Source organism: Halyomorpha halys, unplaced genomic scaffold (assembly GCF_000696795.3).
Source record: "Halyomorpha halys isolate HHAL.00 unplaced genomic scaffold, Hhal_1.1 Scaffold107.1, whole genome shotgun sequence".
In the NCBI taxonomy this organism is placed as follows: Eukaryota; Metazoa; Arthropoda; class Insecta; order Hemiptera; family Pentatomidae; genus Halyomorpha; species Halyomorpha halys.
In genome coordinates this window covers 1556715-1566740 of record NW_027112128.1, presented here as the reverse complement: position 1 = coordinate 1566740, position 10026 = coordinate 1556715, and the positions used below count along the sequence as shown (strand labels likewise).

At 35.8% G+C, this 10026-nt stretch overlaps 2 protein-coding genes across 2 annotated transcripts in view; one reads left to right on the top strand and one right to left on the bottom strand.

Annotated features, from left to right (window-relative positions):
• The window catches only part of LOC106677752 (echinoderm microtubule-associated protein-like 2), a 211255-nt gene extending 209586 nt beyond the window's left edge, over positions 1 to 1669 (bottom strand). The window contains exon 1 of the mRNA XM_014415850.3: positions 1530 to 1669. The gene's annotated coding sequence lies outside the window, so the exon portion shown is untranslated. The remainder of the gene's footprint in view (positions 1 to 1529) is intronic.
• The window catches only part of LOC106677750 (protein argonaute-2), a 100924-nt gene that overhangs the window by 22163 nt on the left and 68735 nt on the right, over positions 1 to 10026 (top strand). The gene's annotated exons all lie outside the window — the stretch shown is intronic.

The window sequence follows — 10026 nt, the reverse complement described above, 5'->3', positions numbered from 1 at the left end:
TTTGGATGGTTGAGAAGTTTATTATGGAAGGAACGGTATCTGGTTCTGGACAAATCGGCAACATATGGAACATTGAGGTCCTGATGGATGACTTGATTTGTGACAGAGTAAGGAGCATTAAGGATTTTACGAAGGATTTTGGACTGTAAGGATTGGATTCTGGAGGAATTTGATAGATCAAATTATAATGTAGGAATTTCTCTACTTCCACGAATAGTCTTCCGCTATTTTCCTACTAATAACAAACAAAAGGATTCTACCTCCAAAAAACATTTGGATATCACAATAAGACAGCGCGATTCTTCACTTTCTTGAACACTATAAGTTTGATACATTTTGATAATGGGCATACACATTCCTCTTGTGCCATTTCTACACCTTAAAATTATATTAATTTTATCTTTCTTATTAATTTACTAGTTCAAAACGTTTTCTATGAGGTGATTTTTTGAAAGTATTTTTGTTTTTAAATCGTATGTTAGGTCATTGAACAATTTCACTCCAATGTAATTGTAATTTTCATTCATTTGGTAGATCGCTGATTGACCATGTGTTGCAATAAATGGAATATGGTCCGGGTGCGGTCAAATGAAACTCAAATAGTAATGACTATTAGCCAACGTTTTGACAGAAGCCAAGTCATTAAGTCAGAGTGAGGTATAAACGTAAATTCACTCTGACTTTGACGAAGCCCAGAAACGTGGGGTGAAACGTTGGCTCAATAAAATAATATAAAAATAGTCATTACTATTTGAGTTTCATATGACCGCACCCGGACCATATCCCATTTAATTAATTTTCATTAAAGCATTTTTATTTATTTTTTTTTTTTTAAATATTTTGGAGATTGAATTCATCACATATCTATCTATCACAATCTTATTATTGTTGATCAATTGATTGATACGATTATAATAGATGGAGCAAATTGAAATAAAATTATAAGTGAAATAGAAGATAAAAATAGGTTTATTGACTAAGGTATACGTTTCGAAAAGGCAGAATAGGCTGCAATATTTTAATGACATTGTCGTATCTGTGATATTATAAATAAGATATCCTGTAGAATGGCCGAAACGTTGGGTTTACTAGAGAATGAACATGTTAAGACTACATGGATATCTTATTATAACTGCTAAACTAACTAGTCTCGAACAAGGACCTTAATTATATAAATAGGTTCCAAATTCAAATTTTTTAGTTGAAAAAGCTGTTTAGAGGATTCTTTTTTGCACTTTAAAACTTTATTCACTAAATAAACTAAAATTATTTATTTATGCCGACGTTTCGGCCTGAATTTAAGACCTTCTTCGGGACTTCACCGAAGTTTCCGTTAAAAAAAAAATGAAAAAATTGACGTTCTCCTTACATTTATCTAAGATCAACTATTGACAATTTAGTATTAATTTTAATTTTAATTAAAAGGAAAACTTTATGAATGAAATAACAACCTGTATATAATAAAAACGAAATTCAATATCGAATGAAGAATTCCTTATGAATGTTAAAATAGAGATTAGAAAAGTAACCTGTTAGGCTGTAGGCCGGACAGCAGATGGAGCTGGAGTGTACCACAGCGCGGTACAAACGTGAGAAAGGAATGTTGGCGAACCTGATGCCGTCACCGGCACTCTTACTCCAAGCTGAGCTGGGGCTCGACTGAGCTTGTTCCGGTGGTGGTGGGGTCCAACCTTCAATCCACTCCTCGGCTTGCCATTATATCATCAAACTCAACTCCAGGTCAACTTCGAGTACCAGCCATTTTGTTGGGAAGTGAATTAACGGCTAACTCGTACTGTAAACTTTTTATCTGACTAACAGCTAATTCTGATTTGAGTGGTACCTCTCGCACTTGAGAAATGTTAGGTTGTGTCTTCAGTGGCAAAAGTAGCGTGACCGAGAGATGACGATGGTCCCTGTCACTTAGTGCTTTGGAGGAAGGATTATAGTGAAAAGGGTAAGATGTCAGTTCAAATAAAACCAAAATAAGATATAACCTATAACAGTTATTTCACCCAATTTTTTTTTTTTTTTTTTTTTGTAAATGAAAACTATATATAGTTTACCAGTCAAAATTGACGAATATGTCAACCATACTTTGGGACAGAGTTGGGCAAAAAGTATTCGATTGACGAGAGACGAATACATGTTTATTCGAATAGCAATTATTTTTTAGATTTTTTTTTTTTAATTCCCTTATTTTTTACCATTTTCGATTTGTATTGTATGTCTCATTACACATTTTCAGACGAGTAAAAAACGAAAATGCTATCGATTTTAAAATCGTGTATCGATTGATATTATCTTTTTTTATATCTAAATCATATCTGTTTTCATGCCGTTTTTCAATTTCAGGCGCTTTTTAAATATTGCTCTATTAAATTATCTTAGAGTATCCCCTTCCCGTTTTAAGATATATCAAAAGTGATATAGGACCGTCGCTCCCCGGGGGTCTTAGCAGGGTGGGTTCAATAATCAATCAAATCAATTAATTTTTTTTACTCCTAGGGGGGGGGGGCAGCTGTCCTTCCCCTTCCCTCTGGGTACTCCCATGCAAAATACAACTTTTCTTTTTCCAAATCATGAAAAAATCAACATTTTGTAAATTTACTTCGGTGCATATATTGGAAAATACTGCTCCTACAACCATTGTACAGATGTCTGTTACCTCTCAGGAGCAGGAGTAACTCTAACCATAATTGGAGAATAAAAAGTTTCGGCTATTTCAAATTTTTTAAAAAAATTTTCACTCAGATCTTCAAATCCTTAAAACTTAAATCAAGACAAAAAAGCCTAATACAATATCACTTAAATTAGTGCAAATTTGTCAATATATGAGCCCTAAGAGAGCTGTTTACGTTCGATAGTTCCCGATTTACAGTTTTTCAAAACACAACATTTGTTTCCAAATAACGAAAAAAATCAATGTTTTATGAATTTATTTTGACAATCATCACGGAAATTAGTAATCCCACGAACGACGTACAGATGTATATTAGCTCTCAAATTAGTAATAGAATCTGTTACCATGCTATTTTCTAAAATCAATTTACAAAATGGATAAAACTTTAGGCTTGTAAAAAACCATATCTCAAAAAATATTAGACGTACAGATTGGCAAACAATGCAGTACAATTTGTATTCAGGTTAATGCTAGTTTAATGTATTATAAAATAGTTTATGACGTTCATCTTTGTAGTTTTCATTATATTTGCCAAAATAAATTCACAACTTGTTGATCTCTAGTTATCCGGAAAAACTATTGGTTTATGTAAAGTTATACGAACTATTAGACGTTCAGTTGCCTGCACTCAATTAAAATTAGTTTAATGTACTCAGTTTATGAAGTTGTTCTTTGTATAAGTAGTAATTGTTATGATCTTTGCATGTAAATATGTATTTTCCAGATGAAATTTCTCCGAACAACTAAAAATCAACAATTTGTGAATGTATTATTGCAGATATCATTAAAAAAAACTTATCTCACGAAGATAAATGTAATAAACTATTTTATAGTACAATAAATCAGCTTTAATTTGAGTGGTTACAGACATCTGTACGTCTAATGGCTTCTGAAATATAGTTTTTCATATATAAAACGTTTTGTCAGAACAAGTTTTGGAGTAAAGGGCATCCTGAAAGCTATACACACAACTGCTAGTTGGACAAGTAATCAAACCTTGCGTTCAGTTTGTTGTTGATGTTCGATTGTTTTGTGATTACAGTTTATATTTCTCACTTTTTTGTCATAAACATTCTTATTTTTACCGTTTTAAGTAAGGAAATTCGTGTGAGTGAACAGACCCAACAGTTATTGTCTGTTCTTTGTAGATGTAATTTATAAGAGAAAAAGAGATGCAAGTGATTTCAGAAATTATAGAAGAATCAGTTTACTTAATTCTGATTATAAGACTTACTCAATTGCTCTGTATAATCGCATCCATCGTGGAGAGACAGCTCGGATATTACCATGGTGGTTTCAGAGCAAATCGATCTACAATTGATCAAATGTGTGCCCTTGGACAGGTCATGGAAAAGCTGAGTGAGTTAGAGTTAAGCTAAAGGAAGATTTTGCGACTTTGGCCTTAGGCAGAGTGACCCATTAGCCCCACTCCTTATTAATATTGTCCAAGAGACTACCGTGAGTAGGTCAGGACACTATGTTACTGGACGTCAGCTGCGTGCATATGCAGACAATGTAGTGATTACAGGATGATCACTTCAAGCAGTGAAGGGTTCATTCTGTAGGTTGAAAAATAAGGCGCGCAAGATGGGGTTCTGTGTCAACGAAGACAAAACTAAAGTTTTTGTATAAAGGAAGAGAAAACCCCTACATCCACTACAGCACTATATCGTAGGATATCTCAGCTTCGTACATTATCCAGCTTTGTCTACAAAATTAATTATATCTACAATGAAGATGATGAAATAGTAGCTGGAATAAAGGCTGCTAATAATTTTCTATTGCGAGCCTTCTGAAAAGTAGACAAGTTTAGAATATACAAGACAGTGGTTCAACCTGTTGCTACATATGCGTGCTAGAATTGGAGGTTTACGATCGCATCTGTAGAACTCTTAGATTGTTTTGAAAGGACAACCTTAGGACGGATAGTAGGGCCTCAAAGGGAGGAAGTAGCTCTCCACACAAGAACAATCAAGGAGGTCTACCTTATGTATGGCGATCTAGCTATATCCCATTTCATACTAGTTCAGCGTATGAAATCGTTGAGACATTTCCTGAGAATGGATGGAGCGAAGGTGGAATAGGAAGCCGGATGGAATTAGGGCTAATGGATAACGTAGAAATATTGATTCAGGGAGCAGCCAACAGGGATGACTTGGCAAAGGTGATTAAGCAGGCCAAGGACATGCGTCTGTTAATGAATGAATGAATAGATGTAATAAATAATTAATTTGAACAATTAAATCCAGGGTTTTTTTTTTATCGATGCATACAAAAGTTTTCACTTTTTCAATTTTAACGAAATTAAAAATTTTAGTTTTGACAAAATATATTTAAGGTTATAAATTGGAAAACAACATACGTTAAAAAAAATAAAATTTTGGAGGTAGGAATGAGAGAAGATGCGCCGAAGGGTCTACGTTCTACAGTCAAGAGGCCTAGAAAAAGATCCTCTGATGTTCGGCAGTATTCTAACAAAAAAGAAACAGAGGATTCTTCTCCAGGATGCTCACCAAATAGAAGAGAATCTAAGGATATATGTCAATAACTATGATAAAAATTTGAACGCTGAGCTTCAAACGTAAGCTGATTGCAAAGTGCAATTTGATATTGTAATGTATTCAAATTGCAAGGTTAATTAATATTGTTTTAACTCGCATATCCACAACAAGAAACATGTGTTTTTAATGTTTATTGAAATACAGATTTACTTAAACATATTGTAAATTAAAAAGAACAATCTTAACTAACAAACGCCCTATTCTATCTTATTCTAATTATATCTACCCTATCCCTAATATCTCTATGTACTTATTACTAACTTATAATCTAACATACAATTGTTATCTATGTCCAAAGGTGAAAATAATGCGTACGTACTTGCACTCAGCTGGTCGTGGCAGAGAGAGAGAAAGATCACTCTCAGTACATAGTTTTTAAACTTAACTTAGAATCCAAAAAAATACACTAGACTTTACATCAATGTTCATTCATTAAAAAACAACCGACGACAGAACATATGATTTTTCTCTCCCTCCCTGCCCGATACCTCCCGCGCATGAGCTGCCATCACCAATTCTTCTGTTTCGTCTATTACAACATCATTGAAAATTTATCTGATAGGAATGACAAGCATAAAATATCATTCGAGCGGGTAGTCACAAGCGTCTCCTCATGTTTACAACACTATCCTCAACATTTTGGTTGAAAAGTTGGTTTTAAGAGTAATAGAGGGCCCGAAGGCGGCAAGTTTTTGATGCACAAGGCTCACACAGGATCCTCAAGGGGGTTGAAAATGGTCAGAGAAGAAGTAGAAAAAACCAATAACTCTGCTAAGAAAAAGCTGTACCAGAATAAGGTCTCCTTGTCGAAGGTACAGGCCAACAATGTGGCGAAGGAAACTCTGAAAAAGAAGAAGATGGTGAATATTCTTAAATAGGTGCCTTCTAAGCCCGTGAATGCTTCCAAGTCGACATATGTGACCATAACTAAGGAAGATAGTGGCGTGACAGATATCAATGGTCTTCCTTCCCCAGTAGAGCTTGGTGTCGAAAGCCGTACATGCGTCCAAAGCGGATTCAGTTTTGGTTAGTGTGGACACGCAAGACAAAAAAAGTTTTGAGATGCCAACAGCTGAAAGATGCTGAAATAGAGGCGAAGTGAGGAGGAAGGATGAAAGGAGTTCTGTTTCTCGAGGACAGAACACCTTAATGAAGGTACTATGAAAAGGTCAAAAAATAAATTAGCCCCCATCCCGCTAGAAAAAAAAGGGTTATATACGGCCACTATTCTCCTCAAAGTATAGAAACATGTTAACTAAAATGGGATGGACCTTTGGAGTAATTGGAGTACCTTCCGATGAATGGTGGGGGAATAGTCGCTGATGAATAGTGGAAAGAAGTGGAGACGAACGAACAAACTCTGTAGTCAAGAGTATCTTCTGCGACGCTACCGAAAATTCCCTCCAGCGTCGGAAGGCAAGAGCTCGAACAGTCCCACGCTGAACACCAACCTTAACTGCATTGAAGAGAGACCTATACAAGGCTTGGCGTTCATAACAGAAGTGTAGAAGCGACGAAAGACGCACTGTACTTCGTAATGAGTACAAATCTAAAGCCCGGGTATACTGAAACGAAATTTGCTTATAGAAGCGGAAGTCCTGGAATGACTTCAACGTCGAAGAGTATTATACTTATATGTATATCCAATAGTAGTATTCCGTACATGGTTAAAATGGGTAAGTTGACTCCTCTACAGACCTTTGCCAATATGAAATATCAACATATTCAGGCAACCAATTTGGAAGAGATGGTCATCATACATTGAAATAATATACCCCAGAGATGAATCTAATCTGGAAAACGAACATAACAATTTTGTGAGACGTGGCACGGTTTAGCAGCCTGGATCAGACATTTCCCCACCATGGATAGGATCTGAAAATTGCTGTGGATAGGCAAAAGCCTAATCGAGCTCCCTTATCTTAAGGAACAGTATTCCGTACGTTAAGGACCTACTAAGCAAAATATTCAATTAATTTGTGCATTCGGGATACTTTCCGAAAAGATGGGAGATTGCCAATTTGACTCCTCTACAGGGGAGGGACCAGGGATAAGTCTCTACCTTATTCATAGAGACCTATATGTCTCCTCCCTGTGGTGAGCAAGGTCCTAGAGAACCTCATGAAAACCTTGCGGCCTGCTTTTCATCGAGTAAGCCATCCACGGCAATATATTACGACTAGAGGCAGAGGAACCGCAGATACCTTTCTGAGAGCATGCCGATATTTCAAGGATAGAACGGAGCGATGTGTTATGTTATATAAACTCTCTATATAAAGGAACAATATTAAAAAGAATCAAAAGAATGGAACTTAGTGTGTCTTTAATGAATTTAACTCAAATATTATCAGGTCTATAAACATTAGTACAGGATTTGTGAATGGAGTTAGGGTCATCAGGAGTGATGTAGGAAAAAGAGAAATGGTTTAGATTACAGAAGGGATGACAAGCCAGGGAAGGTGTCTGGATTGTGGATTGGGTAGAGCAGAAGAAAATTATTTGGAATACAACAAGATATTAAATCAACTACTGCATATTAATACTAATAATTCCAATGATTACTGTGAAATTTATCATTTATTTATATTTTTATGTGGTTAGATACAATAAATAGACATTGCAATATCCAGCTCTAAGTCCACCAGCAACATGAGTGACTTCAAACATTAATTCAAAGACATCGCTGTACGGTACACTACGTCCCGTTACCGATACTGACCTTCTCTAAAATTTTTCACCAGTTATTGTGATCAGTTACCGCAACCCTCCAGTTTCAGATCCCGCTGACACTGAGCCCTCCTATCTAATGTTTATACGATCAACTCACTTCTTGCCATCTAGTTTTTCTTAGGAGTCTTAAATGAGATTCATATTTCAAAAATTGAAAGAATAACTCTTTAAACTTACGCGCTATAATTTATTAACAAATATACTGATGAAACTATGGTCTATATTATTATATATAAATCAATGAAACAACAGGTAACTGTTAAAATGAGTCATAAACTATACATTTTAAAGTTATTTATTTTAGTATGTAAATTTTTATCTTAATTCATAAAAAAAAAAAAAATAATCAACTATACTTTTACCAACTTCAACAGGAGAGAAAGGTGGAGGGGGAAGAGGCAATAGACCTCAACCAGGAGAATTAAGTGGATTTTATCAACCTGAGCAACAGAGGCAACAACAACCACAACAGCAGCAAAGGCAACCCCAGCCACAACAGCAGCAGCAGCAGCAGCAGCAACAACCACCACAGCAGCAGAAACTGTCTCAGCTGCAGCAAAGGCAGCCACAGCACCATCAACAACAACCACATCAACAGCAAAGGCAGCCACAGCAGCTACAACAACCTCAGCAGCAGCAGCAAAGGCAACCCCAGCCACAACAGCAGCAGCAACAGCAACAACCACCACAGCAGCAGAAACTACCTCAGCTGCAGCAAAGGCAGCCACAGCACCACCAACAACAACCACATCAACAGCAAAGGCAGCCACAGCAGCAACAACAACCTCAGCAGCAGCAGCAAAGGCAACCCCAGCCACAACAGCAGCAGCAACAGCAACAACCACCACAGCAGCAGAAACTACCTCAGCTGCAGCAAAGGCAGCCACAGGAGCAGCAACAACAACCACATCAACAAACAAAGGCAGCCACAGCAGCAGCAAAGACAACCCCAGTCGCAACAGCAGCAGCAAAGGCAATCACAGCCACCTCAGCAGCAGAGAACACAAGATGCTCCTCAAGATTTCCCTCTATCTGGCCCAGGTTACTACTTCTATCGTAGCTTACAAACTATTTGTTTATTTTTGTTATAGAAAATGGGGTAATTTGAATTGATTTGATTAACAAGAATAATGTTCCATTTTCGCTAAAAAAAAAAACAAAAAAAAAACAAGAATTATAATTTTAATGGTCACAATTTTCTCATGGTATATGTTTTATTTGAAATAGACCTGTTTATAGTTGAAAATCACAATGCACACTGGTCAAAATTTCATCCAATTATAACGTAGAAGATCCTTGGAAACTTTAACTACCGTTAGTGCTATTTATCTATCTGCCGTCTATCTTTTGTTAGAGGTCCAGGACAAGATAACATCCCTTAGTCCTCTTAAATCAATTGACTAAGTTAAAAAGCTAAGCCAGTTCGATTCAATATAAATTGTTAGGCAGGTGCGCCTCAGAAAATTCCTGAACTTAGCACAGCCTCGGATACAATAATTTTGTCCTTGTGGTATAAGTATTTAATAAATTCAGCGAATATAAACAAGCAGTCAACGTTAATCGACGAGCTTTTCATTTTAAGCTCGGAATCATTGTTTAAGTAGTGAATATTCTCTTTTTCGAATATTAACTAAATTCTATACCTTTGCTGTATATGTATATGTGTAAGGCACACCCGTATACCAGATGAATTTCATTCATATAATCAAAAATGTCTACTAATTAAATAAACTAAATGTTGAAAAATAATTTATTTTCCGATAAAAGATATAATATATGTATATACAGTTGACCATAAAACTTAAATATTAGAAGATGGTCAGGGTTGCGGTCAAAAAAGGAAAAAATAGTTATAAATTATTTGTTCCTTTTTTGACCGCTTATCTTCTTATATATAAAAGATATAATAATTTCTTTTCCAATATAAGATATAATTAAGCCCTGCAAAGTGGGGCGAAACGTCGGACATTAAAATAATTTTAAACTATTTGTTCTTTTTTTGACCGCAACCCTGACAATCTACTTATATTTAAATCTTTACGGTCAACTATT